Source organism: Equus quagga, chromosome 2, assembly GCF_021613505.1.
Source record: "Equus quagga isolate Etosha38 chromosome 2, UCLA_HA_Equagga_1.0, whole genome shotgun sequence".
NCBI classification, from domain to species: Eukaryota; Metazoa; Chordata; class Mammalia; order Perissodactyla; family Equidae; genus Equus; species Equus quagga.
Window position 1 is genome coordinate 125790636 of NC_060268.1, and position 27948 is coordinate 125818583.

Sequence of the window (27948 nt, forward strand, 5' to 3'; positions counted from 1 at the left end):
GCAGAAATCCAGAGCCAGAAGAAACCCAGAGAGCCTCAGCAGGCTGTCCATTTTGCAGATATGAAAACTGAGGCCCAGGAAGGCGGCGGGAGGGGTGTTAACATGTGCTGAGTGGGCCTACCATGCACCAGACTTTCTACATAACTTCATAATCCTCGCCACGACCGTGAGGGGCCTGACCGACTGGCTCTGCAGAAGAGGAAACTGGGGCTCGGGGAGAGTCCACAACCCGACCGGGGTCTCACAGCAGAAAGTGACGGCAGCAGGATGCACACCCAGGAGGCGCTGCCTCCAGGACCCCAGCTCCTTCTGTGGCCCCCACACAGCAGGGGCTGGCCTGGAGCCAGCAGCACCAGAGCCGGTGGATTCACGAGCGGGTTCACTGACTCCCGACCCAGTGCTTCTCTTCTCCGCGCTGCAGGGCTGCCCAGACCCAGCGTACGCGACTCCGAGACTCCCCAAGCACTGGGACTGGAGAGGACTACAGTTGGCTCCTTGTCGGACTGCTGCACTCTACAGCATCCTTCCTCACAGGGCTTCTGTATACCTCTAGTGACGGAACCTGTATACCTCCAGTGACGGGAAACTCACTACCTACACAGGACACACTCCATCTTGTAGACGGCTCAATTAATTAGGATGTCCTTCCTCCTAATGAATCAAAAGCCTCTTTTAAAGACTGGAAGGCTTCACGTGACCTTGGGTTCCCTCTGTCCACATCTGCTTCCACTCAGGCCCTCACACACTCACACACACTTCCTCACCATCCCCCAGCCCAGCCTCCTTTAGTTTACCTCCTGACCCTTGCCCCCTGCTCCCCCTCCCCAATAACCACTTTCTAACCTCTGCTAAGGACATGGATATCTTTTTTAAGATACTCAATTTATGAAAAAATATTTCACATCTGTATGAGCAATACACAAATCATAATTCTTAAAAATAACAAATTGCAGGCCAGAGTAATCATAAGTAAATTGATATTGATAAATAAGCTTTTCTCCAGAGCGGTAGGTGGTTTATTTTAATCTAATGAGTTTTGTATTTTCTGAGCTTTCAGATTCCATGATGAAGGGCTATCTGCAATAGAATTACGACACTCTCCGAAATATTGTAATTTAATGCCTCATTTTGTCAAGACTTTCCTGAAAATGAGATTTGTTCCTAGCGAAGAGTTTTACTCAGCTCTTTCCCATACGCCCCCACCCCCCTCCCCAGGCATACGGGTTCTCACTAGGCCAGGCCTGGGGTGGGGGCGGGGTGGACAGCAGGAAAGGAGTGGGGTTAGTCATGGGGCAGGCAGGGACCAGGAAAGGAGCAGGGGACGGCCCTGGCAGACACCGCCTTGCTTTGCGGCTGCCCAGCGCCCACCGCCCGCCTGTGCCTCACCACTGCCTCCTGCTCACAGCCTGGGGAAGGCAGACTTCATTCTTCCTTAGAAGATGGGGAAAGGGATCCTCTTTGAGGGTTCCAGGGCGCAGGATAAGGACATGAGAGCCCAAGAGACAGGAGAGAAGACTGACAGCCCTGCAGGCACGGGCAGCAGAAACCAAAGCTGGGGAAAAACTATCAAAGCTATTTGTGCAGAAGCCTTTGGGGGTGATTTGGTTGAATGCCCTCCAGGGATGGGGAGCTCGCCACCTCCTCGGCCAGCCTCGTGCACTTTTAAGTGCAGGACCACCAGGCCACTGGAGGGACCTTTAGATGGAACTGGTTCTGAGAACTGCAGAAGGAGTAGAACAAGAGGTCAAGAGAGCAGCCCGACTGGCTGGATTCGCATGCTGGCTGCCCACTCAGGGGTGTGAGCTTGCCTGAGCCACTCTCTGGGTCTCAGTTTCCCACACCTCTGAAATGGAGATAATAATAATATCTGCCTCACAGGGCTGCATGAATATAAAATGAGGTAATGCATGGAAAATACTTGGAATACAAGCTCACATACAGTAAGCACTCAGTAAGTGTTATTAAAGTCATGCTTCGCCTAATGACAGGGACATGTTCTGAGAAATGCGTAGTTAGGCGGTTTCCTCATTGTGCAAACATCACAGACTGTACCTATGCAAACCTAGACGGTGTAGCCTCCTACACACCCAGGCTGTACCAGACCACTGTCACATATGTGGTCTGCTGTTGACCGAAACATTGTTTCATGGCACATGACTGCAGTGTCACTATCATCATCATTGTTATCACATGTGTGCACGGACTATTTGAGAGGACACTGAGAAACCAGAAACTGGCCACCTGTGGGAAACCTTGTGGCTGGAGGAGAGAAGTAGGAGAGAGATTTCACCCTATTCCATTTTGGGCCTTTTGAATTTTCCACATGTGCTATATTACCTACCCAAAAATAAATCTGAAAAAACAAAATAAAAGATAATATTTCAACAAAAAGAAAGAAAGACAAATTTCTTCTTTTAACGGACCCCAAGCTGTCTTCCATAAATTTCCACTCTCTGCTTGGGCATCTCGCCTCCAGGTCACATAGTCAACTCCCACCCTTTGAAGCATGTCATTCATTCACTCAACAAACCCATCCTGAGCACCAGTCCTGAGCTGCTGGATGCAAAGTGTTCAACAGAAGCCAAGACAGACCCCATCCCTGCAGCCTGGCAGGTGAGAGGGACCCTCGGCCTCACCATCACCATCCCAGGTCTCCCAGGTGAAACTTTCTGGTGACACCGTGTTCTTCCCTTCTTGGCCCACACTCCCTTAAAGAGGTGTCCTCGTGCCTGAATTGTTTCAGCTCCCCACTTTTGATTGTAAAATTAGATGAGTTGACCACTTAATGATACACACACTGAGGTGTTTAGAGGTGAAGTGAACTAATGTTATACAACTAACTTTGATAGTCAGCCCCAAAGAAATGGCTTGATGGATGGATATATGATAAAGGAAAGGCAACAAACCATAAACTTTGGAATCCCGGTGCGGGGTATATGGGTGTTCACTGTACAAGTCTTTCAACCTTTCTGCACTGTAAGGGCACTAGCTGGTGCACCCCTTTAAAAACGATGTGTCCTTGAGGCTGCTGTCGGGGCTGTGTGCCGGCCCTCACGATGATAACAGTCCTGGGCTTGGCCAACCCAGCTGCTTTCTCGTGGGAGAGTTGGCACCAAGACCCTCGCCGTCTGAGGGAACACGGAGGCCCTGCGGCGGGCTCTGATGCTTGGAATGCAGGTCACACAGGGATGGTCCCCCTTGGCACGCACGCAGCCTTTGTTCCTCTGCCTACAAGCCAGCTTCCCTCAGGGGCGGTAGCTGGTGCACGTTGCTGTCCAGCCGGCCGCCGCTGGACCTTCCCTGTAAGTAACTCCCAATAAACCCATGTGTCTCGTTCACTGTCTCTGGGTCTTTACTCTCTTGGCCACCTATCCCACCTGCTCACCCAGAACACACATGTTTGAAAATTTTTACGATAAAATGTTGGGAAGAAATTAGGAGAATTAAAAACCACGCAAAACTTCAAGTGGCTTTTTACGTCTAGGTGGCCCTCCAATGCCCTTTTCCTGTGGGTTGGGGACTTTCAATTGGGAAAACTAGAAAGAGAAAGAGACAATTCCACAAGCACAATGAAAGACTTCAACACACCTTTCTCAAAAACTGACGGAAAAGTAGAAAACAAATCAGTAAGAATACCGACATCAGATCAACATGATTTACATGTCTGACCTCACTGACGAAGTTGAGTGCTGCACACACTAACAGAATAAACATTCTCCTTGTGAAGCAATGGGTAATTTACCAAAGTCCACCACGCTGGGCCATGAAGTAACTTTCAAAACATTTCAAAGCATTGAAATCATTCTAAGTATGTTCTCTGACCAAAGCAGAGCAAGCTCAAAAACAACCAAGAAAAAAAATGAGGAAACCCCCAAATGTTTGGAAATGAAGCAACACACTTCTAAAAACACATAAAGAAGAAACAACAGAAATTAGAAAATATTTTAAACCATACAATAATGAAAATATGACATCAAAACTTGTGACATACAAATTTTGTGCTTAGAGGAAAATTTATAGCCTTAAATTCAGATTTTAGAAAAGAAGAAAATCTGAAAAACAATGATCTGTGTATCTATCTCAAAAAGTGTTCTAAGAAGTAAATTAAACCCAAATAAAGTAGAAAGAAATAAAAAAATTCCTAATAAGAACAGAAATTAATGAAATAGAAACAAAATTAAATAGATAAAAATCAGTGGACTGAAAGTTGGTCTTTGAAAAGATTAACAAAATTGATAACTCCAGTGATCAGCAAGACAATGAAGAAAGTGTCAGAGAAGGCACGTTACCAAAATGATGAATGAAAAAGAAAGTATTACTGCAGATTCTACAGAGTATAAAGATTATAAGAGGACAATAAAGGAGACATTATGAATATCTTTACATCAACTCATTTAAAAATTTATATAAAATGGATAAAGTGCTCCAAAAATACAACTTACCAAAACTGACACACAAAAACATGGAAATATAAATAGTCCTATTTATACTAAAGAAATTGAAACTGTAATCAAAAACCTTCCCACTAAGAAATATAAGCTCTCAGTGCTTCTCTATTGAATTCTCCTAAACATTTAAGGAAAAAAATAACACAAATCTTATCCAAACTCCTGCAAAGAAACAGAAAAAGAAGAAACAGGTCCCAGTTTATATTATGAGGCCAGCTATAATCTGACAAGGATATCACATGAAAGGCAAATCACAGGTTGATCTCCTTCATGAACACAGATGAAAAAATCTTAAACAGAATATTAATAATTCACATATACCATGCAAAATATAGTCAAAGGAAAGCTGTCATAGCTATTGCAATAGCAGCCAAGGGATTATGAAAAGAATAATATATCATGACAAAGTTGGATTTACTCCAGGAATGCAAGGTTTGTTAACTTTTGAAATCAATCAATGTAATTCACCACCTTAACAGAAGAAAGAAGAAAAATTACATGATCATTTCAACAGATGCAAAAATACATTTGATAAAATTCTACACACATTTATGACAAAAACTCTTAGCAAGAAGGAACAAAAGAGGCCAAATATGAAAAGCCCACAGCTAACATCACACTCAATGGCCAAAGACTTCCTTAAGATCAGGAACAAAACAAGGATGTCCACTATTACCATTTCCATTCAACATGGTAGTAAAAAATTCTAGCCGGGGGCCAGCCCGGTGGCGTAGCAGTTAAGTTCGCATGTCCCACTTCAGCGGCCCAGGGTTCGCCGGTTCGGATCCCGGGTGCGGACATGGCACCACTTGTCAAGCCATGCTGTGGTAGGCATCCCACGTATAAAGTAGAGGAAGATGGGCATGGATGTTAGCTCACAGCCAGTCTTCCTCAGCAAAAAGAGGATTGGCAGCAGATGTTAGCTCAGGGCTAATCTTCCTCAGGGAAAAAAAAAGTTCTAGCCAGAGTAATTAGGAAATAAATTTCCAATTCCAAAGTGGAAAGGCAGAATTAAAATTATCTCCATTCACAGATGGCATGATCTTATATGTATAAAACTCTAAAGATTCCATTAAAAAACTGTTAGAGCTAATAAATAAATCCAGCAACGTTTCAGGATAAAAATCAACATGCAAAAATAAGTTGCATTTATATACACTAGCAATGAATAATCTGAAGAGAAAATTAAGAGAACAATTCCATTTACAGAAGCATCAAAAAGAATAAAATACTTACAAATAAATTTAACCAAGGAGGCAAACGACTTCTACACTGAAAACTACAAAACACTGCTGAAAGAAATTAAAGACATAACTAAGCGGAAAGACACGCCGTGTTCATGGGTTGGAAGGCTTAATATTGCTAAGATACTATACTTAATATTGTTAAGATACAATACTACCCAAAGCAATCTACAGATTTAATGCAAGCTCTACCAAAATGCCAATGGCATTTTTTGCAGACATAGAAAAACCCATCCTAAGATTTATACAGAATTTCAAGGGACCCTGAGTAGACAAAATAATTTTGAAAAAGAAGAACAAAGTTGGAAGACTCATACTTCCTGATTTAAAAACTTGCTACAAAGCTACAGTAATCAAAACAGCATGGTACTGACGTAAGGACAGAATACAGACCAATGGGATAAAATAGAGAACGTCAAAATAAACCATTGCATATATAAACCATTGCATATATATCATGCACTGATATATTTTTGACAAAAGTGCAAAGACCATTCACTGGGGACAGGACAGTCTTTGCAACAAATGGTGCTAGGAAAATTGGACATCCACATGCAAAAGAATCAAGTTGGACTCTTACCTTACACTATACACAAAAATTAACTAAAAATCAATCAAAAACCTAAATGTAAGAACTAAAACTATAAACTTCTTAGGGGAAAACCTTCATGACATTGAATTTGGCAATGATTTCTTGGGTATGACACCAAAAGCACAGGCAGCAACAGTAATAAAAAAGATAAAGTGGATTTCATCAAAATTAAAAACTTGTGTGCAACAAAGGATACTATCAATAGAGTGAAATGGCAACCCATGGAATGGGAGAAAATATTTGTAAATCATATATCTGATAAGGCATTAATATTCTGAGCAAATAAAGAACTCTTACAACCCAACAACAAAAAAGCAAACAACCCAATTCAAAAATAGACAAAGGACTTGAGCAGACATTTCCCCACAGAAGACGTACAAAGTGCCAATCAGCACATGGAAAGATACTCCAAGTCACTAGCCACTGGGGAAATGCAGCTCAAAATCACAATGGGATACCACTTCATATCCCTTAGGATGGCTATTACAAAAAAGAAAAATAACAAGTGCTGGTGAAGATGTAGAGAAACTATAACTCGTGCATTTTTGGTGGGAATATATAATCAAGTGGCCGCTGTGGAAAACAGTATGGCAATTCCTCAAAAAGGTAAATGTAGAATTACCATCTGATCCAGGAATTCCACTCCTAGATACTTAGTGAAAAGAACTGATGGCAAAACCCAAACAGATACTTGCACACCAGCGTCCACAGCAGCATTACTCACAATAGCCAGAAGGTGGAACCAACCCAAATGTCCACCAACAGATGAATGGACACACAAAGCATGGTATATACACGCAACTGAACATTATTCAGCCTTAAAAAGGAATGAAATTCTGATACATGCTAAACATGGATGAATCCTGAAAACACGCTAAGCGAAATAAGCCAGACACAAAAGGACAAATATTGTATGATTCTACTTATACAAGATGCCTAGAATAGGCAATTCACAGAGACAGAAAGTAGAACAGAGGTACCAGGGGCTGGAGGAGAGTGTGGGGAGTTACTGTTTAATGGGTACAGAACCCACAGAGCTTCTGTTTGAGGTGATGGTGGTGATGGTTGCACAAAATTGTGAATGTACTTAATGCCACTAAATTGCTACTTAAAAATGGTTAAAATTGTAAATTTCACGTTATGTATATTTTACCACAACTTTGAAAAAAAGTAATAGATGACAATTTCCCTAATTTGATAAATGAGATATACAAAAACCTGCAGGAAACATCACACTTAAAGGTGAAATATTGAAAGCTTTCTCCTCGATTCCAGAATCAAACTAAGGATGCCCACTATCACCACTTCTATGCAATATTATGCTGGAAGTCCTAGCCACTGCACTAAGGCAAGAAAAAAGATGTAAGTATCGGAAAGGACGATATAAAATGATTATTTACAGAAAACATAACTCTGTATGTTAAAAAACAAAAAAATTCTGTAGATAAACTATCAGAATTAATAAGTAAGTTTAACAAAGGTCGCTGGATACAGGTCAATATTTAACAAATCAACTGTACTCCTATATGCCAGAAACAAGTAATTAGAAGCAAAAAAAAACTTTAAATATCATTTATAATAGTATCAAAAGCATAAAATACACGGAAATCAATAAAATAAGTGTAAGATCTCTACACAGACAATGCAAAAGAATTCTTGAAAGAAATTTATTAAGACCTAGGTAAATGGAGGAGTTATATCTTGTTCATGGATTGGAAAACTCAATGTCATAAAGATGTCAGATTTCCTCAAATTGACCTACATATTTTTGATGCAGTCTCAATTAAATCTCAGCAGTGTTTTTTTTTAATTTCAAAAGCTGATTTTAAAATTTATGTGGATGAATGAATGGATAAAGAAAATGTGGTATACACACACACACACAATGGAATATTATTCAGCCATATAAAAGAAGTAAATCTTATCATTTGCGACAACATGGATGGACCTTGAGGGCATTATGCTACATGAAGTAAGTCAGACAGAGAAAGACAAATACTGTATGATCTCACTTATATGTAGAATCTAAAAAAACCGAATTTATAGAAACAGAAAACAGATTTGGGGGTGGTTGGGGGCTAAATGGGTAAAGGAGGCCAAAAGTTACAAACTTCCACTTATAAAATAAATAAGTCCTGGGAATGTAGGTACAGCATGGCGATTACAGTTAATAACACTGTGCTGTACATTTGAACGTTGCTAAGAAAGTAGATCTTAAAAGTTCTCATCACAAGAAGAACAAAATTCTGTAACTATGTATGGTGACGGATGTAACCCAGACTTATTGTGGTGATCATTTTGTAATATCTACAAATATTGAATCATTATGCTGTACACCTGAAACTAATATAATGTGTGTCAATTATACCTCAATTAAAAAAATTTTTTTGGAAAAACAAAAGTTGACTAAAAATGTCCCAGCTGCCTTGGCACCAACATCAGTGCTACTGACCACTGTATCCCCATGCCTCTCTTCCTGCCCTCCAACCACGGGAGTACAGTGCCAGCAGGCACGGAGCAAGTGGGCCTCTTCCTCCATGAAGCCTTCCAAGACTGACCACCCCCCACCTCCTTGGAACCTACATAGCCTTTCTCATAGGTGCGACAGTTACTCGTGTCACCCCAAGGCAGCCTGCAAGACTGTGAGCCCCTCAAATGCAGGAGCTAACAATGACAGTAACATAATAACAACTGATAGCTGAGAGTAACAGTAGCATAACAAGAACTAACAGCAGCATTGGTTGAGCATTGGCTGTTTGGCAGGCACTTTTTCTAGGCATTTTACATGCAGTAACTCATTTAATCCTCCCAATAACCCTTTGTGGTAGGTACTGTTATTATCCTGATTTTCCAGATGGGAACACTAAAGAACAGAATGATTAATTAAATTACCTGAGGTCGCACAGGTAATAATTGGAAGAGCTAGGATTTGAACCCGGATGGTCCGGCTCAGAGGTAGAAACACTCCCCTTGTTTAGCGATAGGCCCACAGGTGAAGCCCAGTGCCTGGAGCCCCGGCGACACCCAGACCAGCCACCAAGGAGGAGACGCTCCCAGGTCTTCGAGGCATGAAACGTGTCCATGTGTCCGTGGACAGGGCTGTGTGTGGGGAGGCGAATAATCTCTTGAAGGCCCAGCTCTGAGACAGGGCAGCAGGCAGGCCGGGCTGCGGGGCCTGGCTCCTACGCCCGGGGAAGCAGGCTGAGGCCCCTGCGTGGGCTCTGGGGCAAGGCCCTTTCCAGTCCTGGAGAGGAGGGTCTGGGACCCACTCAGGGGTCAGGCCCCTGCTGACAGCACTCAGGACAAAGGAGGAGGAGAGACCGGGACCCTGTTCCCATCCCAGGCACACGCCAGGGCCCTCCGCTTCCTACCCCCAGGCCGGGGGTCTGGAGACAGCCCCTTGGAAGGTAAAGCCGGCCTCCCTGGGGACGAACTCTAGCATCTCACCACCCTCCACCCCCACCCGACACCCGGCACACCAGCTTCTCCTCGGGCCTGCCTGTACGCCCTCCTGCTGCACACTCACCTCGTCTTCCTCTGCTCTGTCCCAAAGAGGCTCTTGTCTCTGCCCAGAGACTGCTCTCCCAGGAGGTATGGGGGCACGGGGGCTCCTTTGTGCCACGTCTGTGTGGCTGCAGTGACAAACACAGACAACGATAACACGGATGGACCCGTGGGCTCAGTGGCCACAGATGGCCCGTGTTAAAATGATGGACTCAAAAGCATTAGAAGAAAAAGTCAGGGTTACCCGCCCCCCACTTACACCAAATGGTGCTCCCTTTGTCACAGGCCAAAGGCCTGGGGGACAAAACAGTCCTGCCCAGGCACCTGCACTGTCCATGGTGGCCAGAAGTGGCCCAGAGAGGGGGCCATCTTGACAAAGGTGACACAGCACAGCAGTGCCAGAGCCCCGGGCAGGCCTGACACCCCAGTTCAGCAAACAGACCTGGAAATCAGGCCCAGGGGGCAGGGTGGGGCCCACCCTCACATTCCGGCCTTGCCTAGGAGCATCCAGGTGTACCGGCTCCAGCACACCTGTGTGTGAGTGCACACACACACACACACACACACACACACACACACGTGCCCAGAAGCACACGCACACACAGCCGCGGCCTTCTGGGCCAAAGTCAGAAGGAGAGAGAGCTGTCAGTACAAAGAACTTCTGAGCCGGACAGTTGCAAGGAAACTGGGAAGGAAAAGGGAGAAGCTGTGTGTCCAGCGGCCTGTCCTGTTCCCCTCTGCCCTCGCCGACACCCAGCCCTCCGCGGTGGCTCCCAGGGAAGCTGTGAAACACGCAGGTGCAACGAGGTCACCTAGTTAACAGCCTCCCGCCCGCTGTATTATTCATGGGCTCCCTTCTTCCGGCCAGAGCTCCAGTTTCCAAGAGCCCTCAGGCTGGGCTCAGCAGGCCAGCCTGCGCCACCCCAACTCTTTCCACCCACGCCCTTCCTGTCCCCTTCCTAGGAGGCAGCCACCCTGTGCCAACTCAGCTCCCAGCCGTCCCCTTCAAGTGAAGGGGAGAGCACCCGGGTGAGTGAGGAACAGCCAGGACGGAAACCCTCGGCTGAGTCCACATGAGACGCTGAAATTCCCAAAGGGAGCTGCAGGGCCCTCTGTCTCTCTCTCTCTCTCTCACACACACACACACACTGACTCAACTGTCCCAAATATGGTACTCTGAATAAGTGTGAGAGCCCATGGTAAACAAGGCCCGTGGCTTGTCCACTTCTGTACTTTAGTGTGCCTTGCACAATGCCCTGCAAACAGTAGGTGCTTAATAAATATTTGTTGACTTGCACACTTTCCTCCAAAGATGGGTGTCAAATTGATAGAGTGGGCGTAAGTCCTCAAGCCATTCAAAGACACCACTGCTGGAGTTAGAGACTTTCATGTTATTTAAACATCTATCAGCATATGTCTCGTAAACCCTGCATGGTTAAGTCATTAATACATAGTGATGACTAATAAATATTTATGTATTTATTGCAATTTCTATATATCACAATGCATTTTGCCAAGCACTTCCCTGTATCTCAGGAGAGCCCCACTCCCCGAAGCACGTGGCTTGGCCAGAAGGGTTTTCTCCCTCCTTCGCCAATGAGAAACCGCGGCTCAGAGGCTTAAAGGCCCTGAGTCAACACAGGACTGTACTGGCGTCTTTGCGTGCTTCACCGTTCACACGCGTGTCCCTGCCACACGGTTACCAGGCACACACCAACATGAGAAACTATCAGACGAACCGGTGGTCCTCCACTGAGGTTCCCTGGGCCAGGACTCTGAGTCCAGGCCAGGGTCAGTGCAGGACTCACACTCGGTCAGAAACACTGAGGGGCGCCCATCAGCCAGCCTGGCCGCTAGATGGGAAAAGGTACGGGGCTGGAATGAAATCATGGGAGCCAGTGAATTCGACCCCCTGCTTTTACAGGTGGGCAGGACTGGGGTCTGGTCGGGGTCTCCAGGTCCAGGCAAGCACAGAGAGCACTGAAGTACATGGCCTTTCCAGGTAGGGGCAACCTGGTCAGGGTGCAGGACCCGTGGCTTCCATGCTGGTGACATGTCCCCTTGTTCACTTCCGTGGATGGTGAACTCACTGCCCAGCCTCACTCACTTAAATGCCTGGCGCCATAGACACGTGAATGTCCAACCCCCGCCCAGGGTCAATCACAGGTGATGTCCTGACAGCACTAAACACATCTGACAGGCCTGGACTGAAAGTCCAGCCCCATCACTGCTCCATGCAGACCCGAGGGAGGTCACTTGTCCTTTCTGGGCTCAGATTCCACCTGTGTAGTCAGGAAGTTGGCTCTGGCCTTCTCTAAGTGCAGTACAGGGTGAAGAAGAGAGTGAAGATTAAGGAGCCAGACTGCCTTGGCTCAAATTCCACCCCACCACCTGCTAGCTGTGTGACTTTGGGTAAAGTGATTAACCTCTCTGTGCCTTGGATTCCTCATCTGTAAAATATGAGTAACAGCAGTCTCTATCTCAGAGTGTTGTTGTCAGGACCAAGTGAGGGATTTTATGTAAAGTGCTAAGCCCAGGGCCTGGCACACAGTAAGTGCTTAATAAATGTTCCTCATTATTGTCAGCCCTGACACTCTATGACAGAGGTCACACAGAAACTGGTCCTCCACAGGCCACATGCAGCTTGCTGAAGGGCGTTTCCTACAGTATACGTTCCACAAGGGCAGGAGCCCTGGATGGGCCCCAGGGACCTACAACAGTGCCTGCCACACAGTCAGGGCTTAATAAACATTTGATAAATGAATGGATGACCTCATGGTGTTTTTAAATAGCTGAATTAGTTGCCAGCATTTAAAATAAGAAAATTTTATATTTTTTAAAATCTGGATTTCTAGATAATTTTGAAAAGTCAAAGTGTCTGGCCACACTTGTCCTACATGCCCACTTAACAAGCACAGGCAAGCATGGTAGCAGTGGCGCCCCCTTCCCATGGGGCGAGCATGCGCAGTGTGCCACAGTGCCCGCCCGGAGCCTTGCTACCTCACAACCGCTGCCCGGGTGGTAGGCCCCTGAATGTCCACCCCGGCCCAGGGCCATCACAGGCAAGGCCCAGACAGCACGGAAGGTTTGTATTTACCCAGCCCCAGAGCACTCTGCCCACACACACCTCTCCGAGCACGTCCCTGCCCCGAGTCCTCCTCCTACCCCAAGTCCGGGAGAGGAGACAGGCCTCCAGGTCTGCTAAGCACCCTGAGACCCTCTGGCATCCAGGCTCCCCTACTTTGGACAAGCCAAACCCTCTCCCCCAGAGGACACAACCCCAAACACTCAATGTTTCTCCAACCTCCTCAGCTTTCCAGGCCCCCTTCTTCCTTGCTTGGAAAGCGCCCGGGTGTAAAACGCAATGGGAAGATGAGCTTAATCCTTGTCTTTCTCGTGGAAAGTGTGCAGAGAAGACAGAGAAAAAACAAACACACACGTACACACACACACACACACGCAGGCACCCCGGAGATAAAGTGCTTTTCTAAAATACTGTTATCCATTCCAGGTCCCCCTCCACCTGGCCTTCTATGGAGAGGGGACACGGCAGTGCATGCTCGAAAGCAAGGTGTCTGGAGTGCTGTGGGGTGCCAGGGGGGCTACCTGTAGACATGTGAGCCCCTCCCTCCTACCACTCCCCTCCCCAAGCTGCCAGGGCTCAGGTCCATGAGGATGGACCAAATCTTCCCATCGTGCAAGAGGCCTCCCCTGCCCACTCCATCTTCCACCTTTAGAAAGTCAACTATTCGCTCTGTTTTCTCCGTAGCACCCACGACATCTGTACTTGCCTTGTGTGTGTATTTATTGTCTGACTTTCTCCCCCAGTTCAATACAGTAGCCACCAGACACATGTAGCCACTGGACATGGGAAATGTACCTAGTCCACATTGAGATGAGCCGTAAACGCAAAATACACACCAGATTCTGAAGACTTAGAACAAAAAAAGAATGGAAAATATCTCATTACTAATTTGTTACATTGATTACATGTTGAAAGGACACCACTTTGGATATAACAGGTTAAATAAAACAGATTATCAAAAATGATTTCAACTATTTCTTTTAACTTTTTCAAAGTGGCTACTAGAAAATTTAACACTACGCCTGTGGCAGGCATTTCCGGCTTGCATTATATTTCTATTGGAGAGCACTGCTGCAGACTCGCAGCCCGGATCCCCAGCAACTAGACAGAGCCCGGCACACAGCTGATGCTCGCTACTGGTTGACTGAATGGCGGAAAGAAAGGCCTCCCCAACAGTGGACGCGGGACCTAAAACATAAAGGAGGACGGGTTTGGAAGGACCTCCCTCCACAACGTCCAGTCTGTGCAGGCTTTCCAGCAGCAGTCCACCCATGCGTCTCCCGTAAAGAAGCCTCAGGCCTCCGCAGGAGGAACAGAGAGAGGCCTGGCTTAGAGTTCTGTCTCCGTTGGTTCCCTGGAAATGATATCAGCTCCCCTGGCCTCAGGAGAAAAGGTCCAGATCAGCCTCCTCCCGGGGCGAGGGCAGATCAGAGCAGGGACGCAGAGGGCTGCAGGAGAATGAAGCCCTGGGTGAGCCTGGGGCAGGATGACGAGGCTCCCACCTCTGCAGCAAAGAACAGAAGTGGGGCAGAGCTAAAGGGAGCCCCTGGGAGGGACATAATCCACCCCCAGCCCAGCCCTCGGGAAGCCAGGTAAAGCCAGCATCCCCTGGGGACAGGACCAAGGATACAAATGGATACCCAGACATGGTCTCAGCCACCTTTTGTTTTCTCTTCCTTCCCTTTCTTTCTCTCTCTTGCTGTCTCCTCTACTTCCCTCCCTCCCTCGCTTTCACTGGCTCCCAAATTACAGCCTTCTTTCTGAAACAGACACAATCAAGGTGGCGCACAGGGCCCTTGTCACAAATGGCATCTTAGGTCCTCTCCAAATGGAGCATGGCCTTTAAAGAGGAAGGCAGTGCCGCTAACAGCCTGCCGAGGGGAAGACGCATCTCCAGGAAGGCACGGGCCGGAAGACACTCCCTCCCTCTCAGGCTGATCAGCCCGCAGAGGTTCCGGAGACTGTGACTGCGGGGCCAGGCCCTGGGCTGCTGGGGTCCAGGGGGTGAAGGCCCGCCTGGCCTCCTCGACACACCTCCTGCTGGGGCGGAAGGAGCAGTGCTCTGCCCTTGACTGACCACCGCCCAGGCCCACCTCACCCAGGGAGAGGGGCTAGAACAAGACCACTCCAAAACTTTGGGCCTCAGTTTTTCCACCTGTAACATGGCAGGTCTAGCTAGTCTCTAAGGACCCTCCCAGCCCTTGGAGTAGAGGTCACAAACTCAAATGGCTAAAGGGCCAGGACGCAGTACCAATGAGTAAAGCAGGGTCAAATGTGAGACAATAGGGAATGGTGGGGACTGCAGAGAACTGAAGGCTATAGGTTCACTTACATCTAAAAGGAAGACTGCAGGCAAAACTCAATGTGTGACAGAAGTCAGAGTGAAGTCAGAACAGTGGTTCCATCTGGCACCGACTAACAGTGCCTGGGAGGCGGCGTGAGGGAGCCTGACAAGGAACGGGGAGTGTGTCTTGATCGACGTGGTGGTTACACAGGTGTACAGCTACATAAAAATCCACCACTTTCACTTAACGTATGTTTACCTTATTGTACATACGCAACCCTCAAATAAAGAACTTTTAAAAGAAAAACACAAACAAATGCAAGGGGCGGCTGCAATTCAGACTCAACCAACAACTGCCAACTGGGAACCCAGACCCAACACTGCTAGTTCTAGTCAGAGATGCCAGAAATCTAGATTTTTAAGAGAAAAGGCCGTTTTTTTAATGTTGTTAGTCACTAATTCAAAATGGAAAGCCACAACCACACACACACATAAACACACATCTTCAGGCAGAATTCAATTTATGAACTTATAGCCTGTCAAGCTCTCAAAATAAGATGAGGTTTCACCTCTTTGCTAGAATACAACGTGTCTGACACGTGAATCAAAGGGATAATAACAAAAGCTACGCATCCTGCACCTTGCAGTGTGCCGAGCACCACACAGAAGGCTTTCTGTTCAGTTTTCTTCTTATGTACGCTCATAGCAAGCCCACCAGGTAACTGAGAAGCATTCCCATTTAACAGATGAGCACCCTAAGGCCTGGACAAGGTTACATGCCAGACCAGGGCTGCAGAGCTCAAAGCGGAAGACCTGGTGTTCGACCCCAGCTCCGTCTGCCTCCATGCTGTCTTACAAAAATCACGAAGAGAATGGGTTTCTGATCATAATAACAGCCAGCATGTGCATGGGGTTTTAGACTCTGCAAAGGAAATGTAAAAAATAGGAATGCTAAACCCGAGCCTGCAGTGTCACCGTAGGCAACACAGCCTGAGGCCCCGAGGCTGACGACAGATGTCTGATTTTCCCATTCCCCTTGGCCATACACTGAGCCACACGGACTGTCACAACGAGGGGAGACAGAGCCCCAAGAGCACAGATCCCGAGACCCAAAGATAAAGACCAGCAAGCAGCAGCAGCCGCTGCCGCCCCACTCCCCATGACAGACCCAGATTAAATTTCACAGCTGTCTCCATGCGGCTACTTCTTAAATACGCAAGTCTCTCACGGACACCCTTCTGGTCAATAAAGTTGGTAAGAATATGCATTTTCTGCCCTATGGGATTCAATAAAGCTATGCTCATATTGAACCAAAATGAATATGGCCTATAAATGCTCTAATTTTTCTGAATTGACTCTTCTGCACAAATGATTGCTCATCACTGTTGCAGAGAGTCAGATCAAGAGATAGAAATTTCCAGCACTCCAGAAGCACCCCTTATGCCCTAGTCCTTACGGCCCAGGGTTACCATTACTCTGAGCTCTGTCACATGGATGGGTTTTGCCTACAAGCTGTCCCTTTTCTATGGGGCCTGCACTCCTCAGTTCCCAAAGTCCCCACCACGCCCTACTGTCTTACATTTGGCCCTGCTTTACTCTTCGGTCGGCCTCCAAGCCTCTCCAGGCACGCGAGTTTGAGACCTCTACTCCAAGGGCGGACGCCTAGAGCCCAGAATATGGCAAGATGGGCATTAACCACCCAGTCTTGAAAGTAACCAACATGAACAGTTAAAACTAGTTACAGGCACACCAGCGCCTGGCCTGTTCACAATCAGTTAGTGATGGGGCTAGAGAAGGTAGTGAAATAATCACCCCGCAGTAGCGCACCCAGCCAATGAACGATTACTGAGCACAGACTCCGCCAGTGTGGCAGCCCCCGAGGGTACAGAGAGGAGTAAGCTCCTCCTGTGCTGGAGGAGCTCGCCATCTAGAGAGGGGCCCAACGCTGCACAGTAGTAAAACGCCCCATGGAAGGGCAGTGAGGGGGGAGGCACAGGCTGCAGAGGCGACCGCTCCACCCAGCCAGCCCCGGAGTCAGTGAAGGCTTCCTGCAGTGGGTGACCCCTGAGCGGCACCAGCACTACCCACAGCCGCGAGCAAGGCTGGAGCACAGAGGGACCCACTCTGATCCCCATCTCTCTTTTACTGGAGGCAAAACACTCCCCTCCTGAAAGAGGGTCCCACTCGTGAATGACCTTGCTCACCCAGGAAGGGACAAGCTGGACTGCCCCAGTGCCCAGAAAACTCAAGTTGAAGCTCAAAATAAAAAGAAATGAATTTTTCAAAAAACAACACTATAATTGACTTTGAAACCAATGAGTTCAAAGGAAATTAAGTTAATTTTCAAAACCATCTTTCCATTTTAAAACAGTGAATTTTGTTTTAAAACTGAGGGTTTGAGAAAATGTGAAGACGTTTATTAAGCCCGTGATTTCTGAACTCAGTGATGAAGGAAAGCTTTCACATTAGCTGCATCATTTGTAAGGCCCATGACATGCTGATCCCTGTTCCCCGACAGCTCCTCCTTGCCCCTCTGCACCCCGGCAGGGGTTGCCCCTCTTCCTGGCAGAGGCCACTCTAGAAGAAGGACAGTTCTCTTCTGACAGGGCTGGGGTGCACGAGTCATGCCATGACCTTTCACCTGTGACACCACCGGCCTCTGACCCAAATCCCTCCAAAGTCCTTCAGATCCTCACTCTCAGGCCAGCCCTGATGGCCTTAGGGTCGTCATTATTCCTCTAGGACCAGGGAAGTGACTTGCCACCACGTGGTGGCATCATCCTCGTGTCTTGGGGTTAGGGGCCTCCTAAGGCCCCAGGCAGCAGAAGTGGGACGTCCAGCCCAAGCTAGGGGCTAAGAGTGGGCCTTGGTCAGTATCGTCCCCTCTGCGGACTATCCCAAATTAGCGTTTACACAGCTCCTTCTGCACAAGGCCTATGGCCGCAGAGAGGTGTGGTCAAGGGTCATCCCACCCATCCGCAAGAGACACCTGAAGCAGAGGACAGTTACTCAATTCCTTCCCCTTGAGGCGCAGCATCCTCCCAGGCCCCGGCCTCCTCGAGGCAGAGCAGCTTACCCAACTTACAGAAACTCTGCCCCTTCCTACTGGCCCACACGCAGCACACACAGCAATGCTTTAACTGTACAGAAAGCTGAGTTACTACTCAAATTTGTTCAAAGTTCCCCAAAACACAGACACCCTCCTGGCATTAGCAGGGAATAGCCCCAAGGGCCCAGTGGTGGACTGCTAACCCAGCCTTAGCATAGTGTCCAGTCTCATTCTCAAACCTACATTCTTATGCACTGCCCTACTGGACATTCTCTCTGCACCAAGAGACTGCGAGATGCTCACGCCCTAGAAGTACTGTGGACACGGTTTCTCAAACTTTACTGAGCAAACAAACCACTCAAGGATCTTGTAAAATACAGATTCTGATGCAAGGGGTCTGGGGCGGAGTGCAAGAGTCTCCCTTTCCAACAAGCTCTCAGGTGATGCTGACGCTGCACGTCCACAGGCCACACTCAGGCGGCAAGGCTCCACCAGACCTTCACCTCCCAGAAGCATGTGCATTTTAAATTAGGACTTCAGAAAGGTGCCCTTTAAAATGTTAAGCTCAAAGAAATGAACCTCAAATGGTGAAACTGCAGGTAAGACAGCTTGTTGGGTGGGGGAGCTGTTGGGGAGGTGACCAAGATCACGTGCCAGCCATCACAACCCTCGAATTTTTTGGTAAGCAGAACTGGGGAGCCCGCTGTTTGGCAGTCAGGAAGGTGGAGGCAGATGTGCACGGAGGCCCAGACAAGGCAAAGACACTAGCTCTGGGCTTCCTATCCCTCACTGCTCCCCTCCACCGCCCAGGGCAGGGCCTCCCGGCGCACCAGTCACTTCTATAGTGCCACCTTTCCAGCTCACTGTTCCGCTCGCCCTCTGCTGTGTAGGCACTCTGCCTTCCCACCCTCCTCAGGCCCGGGGAAACGGACAGCACCCAGCATTCCTATTCCCCAGCTAAGGGCCCCCTCCCAGCCCCTCCTCAGCAGAGTGACATCTGGTCCCCCACCCTCCTAAGTGCTGACCGCAGTGCGCCTACCCCTGCACCATGAACCAAACGCTAACTCCAAGCCAGCTCTCCCCCTCCACGGCTGACTCATCAGCACCTCGCACCTGGCCCCAACCAAGCCCACCCCAGCCCTGCAGCCTAATTCTTCCCTGCGCAAGGGTGTGACTGCACCCAATGCACACACACACAATCAGGTGCCTCTCCAGCTTACTTCAAAATCCAAACTGGAGTGGGGGTGCTTGCTGAGCGACTAAAAGGCAAGGGTCAATGCAGGCTCTGGTCTGAGAGGGCAAAGTACGTAGAAGAGGCAGGCGCGCTGCCTTCTGAATTACTGGGAGGGTGGGGGCTTGTTACTACCCAGGAAAGGCTAATGTCCAGCTCCAGGGCTGGGGCCTGGGGTCGCAGTGGGGCGGCGGCCGGCGGCGAGGGCACTGGATCTCCGTTCGCGGCACGGAGGCAGCGACTCTAGGCGCCCGCTCCGGGAAAGCAAGGCACTGAGTGCCGGCCGGCCGATGGCGCCGCCACCTCGGAACGCGCGGGTTCTGACCTGCAGGAGAGACGAGGGGCAGCGCTCCGGAGCGCAGGCCCCCGGGGACAACCAGCACCGCCCATGGCGGGCCTGCCGGCGACCGGGGAGACGAAGCGCGAGCCGCACAAGGCTCCCGGCTGCGCGAGGGGCGCGCCTTTCCCGTGTTCGGACCGGACTGGGGAGGTTGCGGGAGTCCTCTGGGGTCTCTCGCAGGCACCGAGAGGTGATGAGGGCTGGGGAGAGCTACGTGACTTTAGGTCCCTCCAGAGCCGTTGCCAACCCCGCTGTGGGGGTGTGCCCCACCCCATCTCCACTGTCTAAATGGGGACCCAGAGCGCAGAGGGGACGGGATTGGATCCCAGGGTCCTCTTTACCCCGAAATTCTCCCCGCCGCAGACCCAGACCCTCTCTGATGGGCGGAGAGCAAAGTGCCCGAATGTTCACGGGTCCAGGAACCGGGGTGGGGAGCGGAGAGCCTGTCCTCCCAAGGCCAACACGGAGGGAATTCGAGTTCCCGGGAATCAAAGTTGCCGCGCGTCCGGCCGCGGGCTCGGAGCGGGGCTCAGGATCCCGGCCAGGGGCCCAGGATGGAAGGAAGCCCCGGGCGCCCGCCGCGGGCGATGGCCGCGCCGGGAACAAGTGGTTCAACGGCTGCGGTCGCGACCCCACGGCTCCAACTTTCCCGACGCGTGGCGGGCGAAGGGCGCGGAGGAGGCGAGGGGAACGGGGAGGGAAAGGGCGGTGCGCGGCTCTTGGTACCGTGTGCGTGTGCGGAGCGGCGCTGCGCCGCGCCTCGGGCTCTGCTCTCCGCCGGATCGGCCCCCGCCGGCCGCCTGCTCAGGTGCTGGCCACCGCCGCGTCTCGCTGCCGGCGCGAAGGCTCATCCGCGGCGCGCCGGGCTCTCTGGGGTCCCCTTGGCCCGTCCGCTAACCTCTGGCCGCTTGCCGGCCGCAACTTCAGGCGCGCCGCGGGCTCGGACGAGACGCGCCCCAAACGTCCCGAGGCTCGGCACCCCCGCGCTCCATGCCCGGGCCGCCCCGCCCCAACCGGCTCAGCGCCCGGCCGCCGTCGGACGCGTCTCCTCGCCGAGCATCGCGCCCGCAGCCCGCGCCCCTCTCTCTCTCTCTGTCGAGCCGCCGCCGCCGCTCAAGTCCGCGATCAACTTTCCCTCGCTTCCTCCGCCCCGCGCGGCCCCCGCCACCCAGACCCCGCCTCCTGACGCTCTCTCCCTCACCTCCTGCCTCGCCCAGCCCCCGCCCGCCCGGCCGCGCCTGGCTGCCCACCCCCCTCCACGACGGACCGCCGGGATCCCTGCGCCCCCCGCCCCGGCCCCGCTCGGACCCCCGGGAGCGATGGGAGCCCGGCCAGGCGCTCAGGGCATGAATATATCAGTGCTGGCGAAGCTGCCCTCTGCCGATGTCATGGCACTGGCTGCTGTGGCAACTTGACGAATCCCCCAAAGGGGCAAGGAGGAAGCCCGCGGAAGCGGCCCCAGGTGCGTGCCGGAGCCGTGCCCCGCAGGGCCGCCCGCCGTCCCGCCGAGGGGCTAGCAGAAGGGTGGGGGCCCGGCCAGCCTCCCGCCGGCCCCGCGCCTCGGGCGAACCGGGAAACGCTCCCTGGAAGCCTGAGCGGGCGAGCGGGCGCACGGCCTAGGTGAGCCTGCGCCATCTGTTGGCTTCAAGCGCCCCCTCTCTGCTCCCAGAGTCGCTGAGCGGGCCTCGGTCCCTCTAGTCCTTGGGGCCGCCTGGCCGCGCTTCGCTCAACCAGCTGCCTTTGCCCACCCCACTCGTGTGCTCCCGTCTGCGCCCTCTCCCTCAATGGAGCTCAGAATGCCCCAGGGCTTACAAATGAGGGACCCCGGATCGGAAGAGATCCTTGAACACCTGGGCACCCTCACCCATGGGAGACACTTCTGCAGCACGCCGGAGTAATGATCTCCCAGCTTCTTTTTGCACACCCATAGGAATGGAGACTTCCTGACTTTTCCAGACAGCTGGATTCAGGAGCACTCACGTAGTTGAAGAGGGTCGTTCCTTGACCTTGATCTTGACTTCCCCGGGCTAAACATTCTGAATTCTTTTAACTGTCTCTCGTAGGACAGGGTTTCTGGACCGTCAGTGTGGCAGTCAGCGTGTTGACAGCAGCTGCCTGGAGCTAGGCTGTGGGCTGACACCTTCCCAGCCTCCACTCCTGTGCTCACACAGCCTCCCTCCGTAGGTCCTGCTGCCATTATCCTGGTTTCACAGTAGGAATAACAGGCTCAGGGAGGCGGGCAAGTTGCCCTGCGGTAGTCAGGGACTGAACCCAGACTCGGCCTGACTCCAGAGCTCCAGGCCCTCACCATTCACTCATTGTTGCTGCCGTCCGCTAGCTAACTGAAATAGGTCTGCGAATGTGATAGGGAGCAAAACAGGCCTGGTCCCCGTGCCTCCTGGAGCTCCTCTAATGGGCAGACCAGACATTAGTCAGTGAAACACATAAATAGGTAAAATTACAGCCAGACTCAGTGATTGCCAGGAAGGAGAGTGCTCTAATAGCACCTGGCCTAGGGGATCCAGGAAGACTTCTTGGTGGAGGTAACACTAAACTGAGATCTGAAGTATGAGCAATGGAGAGACAAAGTGGATTTTAGGCAGGAGAAACAGCATGTGCAAAGGCCCTGTGGCAAAAGGAACTGGCATACATAATGAAGTGAAGGAAGGCCAGAGACACTGGAGCACTGAGAGGGTAGGAAGGACAGTGAGCATAAAGCCAGAGTAGAAGCAGGGGCCACTGTGAAGGGTGTGCTTCAATTAAAAATATTTACTGATCGATATACTGATGGCCAATAGGCACATGAAAAGATGCTCATCATCGCTGATCATCAGGGAAATGCAAATCAAAACTACACTAAGATATCACCCTACACCTGTTAGAATGACAAAAATATCTAAAACTAATAGCAACGAATGTTGGAGAGGTTGCAGAGAAAAAGGAACCCTCATACACTGCTGGTGGAAATGCAAACTGGTGCAGCCACTATGGAAAACAGTATGGAGATTCCTCAAAAAACTAAAAATAGAACTACCATACAGTCCAGCCACCCCACTACTGGGTATTTATCCAAAGAGCCTGAAGTCAGCAATCCCAAAAGTCCTGTGCACCCCAATGTTTATTGCAGCACTGTCTACAATAGCCAAGACGTGGAAGCAACCTAAGTGCCCATCAACAGACGAATGGATAAAGAAGATGTGGTACATATATACAATGGAATACTACTCAGCTGCAAAACAGAACAAAATCATTCCATTTGCAATAACATGGATGGACCTTGAGAGAATTATGTTAAGTGAAATAAGCCAGCGAGAGAAAGATAATCTCTGTATGACTCCACTCATATGAGGAATTTAAAACTATGGACCAAGAACAGTTTAGTGGATACAAGGGGAAAGGTGGGGTGGGGGGTGGGCACAAAGGGTGAAGTGGTGCACCTACAACATGACTGACAAACATTAATGTACAATTGAAATTTTACAAGATTGTAACCTATCAATAACTCAATAAAAAAAAATAAAAAATAAATTTACTGATCATCTGCTATGTGCCAGGAACGTCTCTAGACTAGGGGTCAGCGAACTGCAGGCTTCAGGTCAAACTCACCAGGCCCCCCATTTTTGTAAATAAAGTTTTCATGAAACATGGACATACCATCCAGTTATGGCTCCTTCCACTACCACTGCAGAGTTAAGAAGTTGCCACAGAGACAGTATGGCCTGCGAAACCTAAAATATTTACTCTCTGGCCCTTTACAGAAACAGTTGGCTGACCCTGTGAGTCTAGACACTTGGGACACATTAGTGAACACACACATAAATGCATGCACACAACGCCCCCTCTAGGAGCTTGCACTTCTGCAGGCTGTTGCGGCTGTCCGGGTGACAGACGCCTGGACCAGGGTGGAGGTGGGGGATGTGGTGAGGGGTGATGTTCAGGAGGGAAAAAGCTCCAGCACTGGGAGAGGGAGTGAGGATGGGGTGGGATGGAGGTGAGTGTCAGGGAGCCCCCGGGACTCTGGCTTGTGGAAGCAGATGGACAGGGTGCTGTTCCTGAGATAGGGAGCGAGGGAGGGGGCCGCCATGGGGAGATGAGCGAGCGTGCCCTCGGGACACGTGGAGTGAGAGTGTGCGATGACTGAGTGCAGGGGTCAAGTAGGCCACTGGACACGTGAGTCCGCGGCTTGAGGGGCAAGGACAGCGTGGAGGCAGGGCTGCCAGCCTCAGGTAGTCGCAGTTTTAGACAGCGTGCTGGAGCCGGCAGTAGAGAGATCTGGGCTCTCTAGAGACTAGACTGCTCTCTGGCTGAATGGTTTCGGGCTGGACACGACCTCTCTTAGCTTCATGTTCCTCATTCCCAAAATAGAAGGACTAGAAGAGGGGTTCTTCAAAGTTTCTCCAACCCTAAAACCTTTCTTTCTAGTTTGCCACCATCTCTCTTAAACTCTGACTCCTCAACCTGTCTGCAGTCATTTACACATGAACAAAACAGCACTGAGCTCAGGGAGACCATCACCTCCTCCAGTGTGGGCACCATGCTTCTGTTCATAGCACCTCTTTGGCAGCCACTTTTATACCACAAACATTTGTCGAGTGCCCATTCTGTGCCAAACACCGTGCTAGGAACTGGGATGTCTGCCCAATGCAACCAGCCCACAGAACCACTCTGAGTGTGTCACAGAAAATTCAAAGCCAATGTGGCCACACAGTGATGAAGCCCTGAGAATTCAACCAGAGGATGGCAAAGTCATCCAGAGTTCAGCAATGGCAGAACGTTGCTACCACCACCAGGCTGGAGGGACGAAGGGAGGAAGCAGAGTCACCAGGATCAGGGTCATGCAGTAGAAGATGGAACCACAGTGGACCTGGCTGGTGGGAGCAGGAGAAACAGCTGTGCCAGATACCCTGCTTAAGGCCGAGTATGGAGAAGAGACGCCCTGGCTCTCCCTTCCCCGGCAGGGCCTCCTTTTGGCTGACCCCAGCGGGAGCTGCAGACCCAGGCGGGAGCTTGGGAACCGCAGCCTGCAGGTCAGCCCTGCTGGGACAGGAAGACAGCAGAGGAGAGTGAGGACTGGATCTGAAGGGAACAAGCCAGCACTGCACACTGGCGACAGACTTGAATGTCATCCAGCGCCTTCTTTGAGGGGCCCCCAGTCCAAGCGGGAGGCAAACCAAAGTCAGGGAGAGTTTAGCAAGGTAAGCGTGCAAAGCAGAGAGGCATCCTGAAGGAGAGGGGTGATGGCTTGGGAAAGGTGAGTCCGGAAAGGCTGCCTGGGCAAGGGGACCTCAGAGCTGGGTTTTGCTGCAATGATAGGGGTTCTAGAGCAGCAAAAGCAGAAGGGCATGCATGTGGCTCTCCCCGTGGGAGCCGTGGAGACTTCTGATCCTGGAGGTGAATAGCAGTCCTGCTGTTTAGCACATGAAGCAGCCAGAGGCGGGATGATAGCGTTTGCAGGAGACTCGGAGCTGGGAAGATAACTCAGCCTCTGTCCTCTGAGCGCCTTCTCCTCTCCAGAGGATTAATCCCCGGGATTGTGGCCTTTCTCCCTGGCTGGGGTTTCCATCTCTCAGACCATTTCAGGGCTGTCCACCAGCAGCTCTCGGAGTTCTCCCCGTCTCCCCTTCCTTAGAAAGTGTTAGCCCCTCCCCCAAACCCCGGGAGCATCTCTTACCATCTTATGCGGTTTGGGACAAAACCCCTTAGCCTCCCTGAGCTTTGGTTTCTGTAATTGAGATCAGGGAGCCTGCGGCCTTCCTCCTAGCCTTTGACAAACGTAAAGACCCATGGAGACGTTAACTGCCCAGGGCCCAGCATCGTGCAGACTCCCCTCCTACTGGGGGGAGCTCCCCACCGTATGAAGAAAGGGACAGGACCAGGCCCTGCTGTAATTAGACAATGAGAAGGGCAGGTCCTCCGTCACCCCACCTCCTGGCCACAGGGCACCTCACATGGCCCAGGCTAGCCAATCAGATGCTCCACTCTCAACTCTGAACCTGGAGGAAGGTCACAAAGTTTAGAATTAGTTTAGAATAGTTTTGAAATTATGGAAAGCACCGAAGCCTGACCGATAGCTCCTGAGGCCTGACCTGAGCTGCGTTCTTGGCCACAATCTTGGCCACCAGCCTCCTTTGGTTCCTGTTTTCTAGGCTTGTCCTCCAGCCTTCTGGTTGATTCTGCCAGCCCCCCACCCCTTATCTAACTAGTAAATTCACTTTCTGTGTCAATTAGCCAGTTCATTTCTGTTGCTGGCAACCATGAGAACCCTGCCTGGTATGGACCATATGATGATTCTCCTGGAGTTTGTGAGGGATGGCAGTGCAGCAGGGGGTCAGCATTGAAAAAGACCTCTACCTACCCTTTTCCAAAATTTAAGGAAAGAAGGAAAGAAAAAATGAATTGATATACTGGCTCCTTCCATGTCAGAACGCCTTGTCCAGGTATTTCCTCAAGTGGCCCCATCTCTGCGGTGGGTTCAAGTTCATCTTTAGCTCAGAGACACATTGGATTTTAGGATCCTTACAGGCGGGGCCATGTCTTTGTTTGTTCATCTAGTGAGCATTCCTGTAGGGCCCGCAGCGCTCCAGGCTCTGGGCTGGGTGCTGAGGACACAGAGAAGCATGTGACATCAGTCTGGTCCTCAGAGAAGCTACAGTTTAGTTGGAGACACAGGTACAGAAACAGAGTTGGGAAGCATAGGACAATGCCATTCTCGAGGCCGGGACCAGGTTCAGCAGTGACAGAGGGACCTCAGAAGGGCACAGTCCACCCTAACTGAGGAGACTGGGGCCGACTTCCAGCAGGAGGGGCTACTTAAGCAGAGCCTCGACGATGAATGCACTTGGCAGGAGAAGGCCAGCAAGGACGTCTGAGTGGAGGAGGCTGAGTGTGTGCAGACTCGCAGGGGCATCACACCGTTTAGAGACTTCAGGTAGCCTGGCGCTAGGGCTGGACCAAGGTACGCTGGGCAGAGGTGAGAAATGAGTCTCAGCAGATGAGTAAGGGCTGGACCATGCAGGGCCTGGTGTGCCATGCCAGAGCCTTGGGGTTGCTTAGCAAGTGATGCTGGAGGTGGAGGAGGCATGGGCCTGAGGGTGAAGATGACAATAACAGGGGAAGCACGAGGAGCTGCAGGACGGAGAGGAAGAGGCAGTGCATTGTCCCGGTTGGCCCTGGGCTGGCGTCTTGGAGGAAGGGGCAACTCCCTTCACTGTCTTTGGATTCCCAAGCACCACGGAACCAACTGGCTCACTGGCATTCTCAATGAATGAGGAAGAAAAGGACGGAGGGAGGGAAGGAAGGAAAGAAGAAAAGAGGAGAGAATCCAAACCTGCTGTTTAAACCTGTCCAGCCTTTTCAACCCTCTCGACTGGATTGGGTTCCACCTCAGCCCCAGCCCCCCCAGGGAGCTTTCTGGCCCTGCTCCTCCACTGGGAACGGAGGCGAGGCATTGTGGTGTAACGTTGGGCTCACTAGACTAGGAGGCCATGGACCTGGGTTTGAGCCAACTTGTCGGAGCCTCACTTTCCTCCGCTGTAAAAGGGCGGATAGCCCCCAGCCTCCTGGAACGCCTCCCAGGCTGCCGTTCGGGTGGAGAGAAAACACACGCCTTCAAGAGCTTCATAAACTGAAAACGAAGCAGCCCCACATACGAGTCTCTCCTCCCCGCCAGGGTGGATTATTACTTTTAAAGCCATAAACGCCCCTCCGCTGGGTGTCCTCCACGACAGCGGCCCTTCCCGGCCTCACAACGAAGCACCGCTCCCCACCCGCCTTTATCCCCATCCCTGAGCTGCTGACGAGTCGTTCGTTGCTTCCTGTCAGTGTCCCCAGCCCACTCGCCCTCTCCCGGGGCGGCGCCTGCCACCATAAAGCAAACGTGTGTGCTCCTGAGTTTGGTTTGTGGGCCCTTGGAGCCTGGCACAGCTGTGGTGGCTCGACGCAGCTTGTGACAGAACAAGGCTGGAAGGGGAACAAGGTGGCTGGGGCCACCCATCTTCAGAGTCAAGGGCCCCCAGGAACCCCTGAGGGGCATGGCTTCCCTGCCCCACCACGGTGGAAGCTTGCCCTTCCCCCATGTGTCCCAAGGAGCCAGGCTCCCTCCCTCACGTTCCTGCCCCGCTCCTGCTCCCCTCTCCCATCACTTATTTATAAGGTGTTCACAGTAAAATGAA

At 50.8% G+C, this 27948-nt stretch overlaps 1 protein-coding gene across 5 annotated transcripts in view; it reads right to left on the reverse strand.

Annotated features, from left to right (window-relative positions):
• Positions 1-20876, reverse strand: part of CDH23 (cadherin related 23) — a 398494-nt gene extending 377618 nt beyond the window's left edge. For 4 of the 5 annotated variants that reach the window (XM_046653203.1, XM_046653202.1, XM_046653200.1 and 1 more), the window contains exon 1: positions 20504-20876. The gene's annotated coding sequence lies outside the window, so the exon portion shown is untranslated. Of the gene's footprint in view, positions 1-19762; positions 19861-20503 lie in introns of those variants that run through there. The other variant, XM_046653201.1, reaches the window with a different exon arrangement.
• Positions 20877-27948: the final 7072 nt, after the last annotated feature.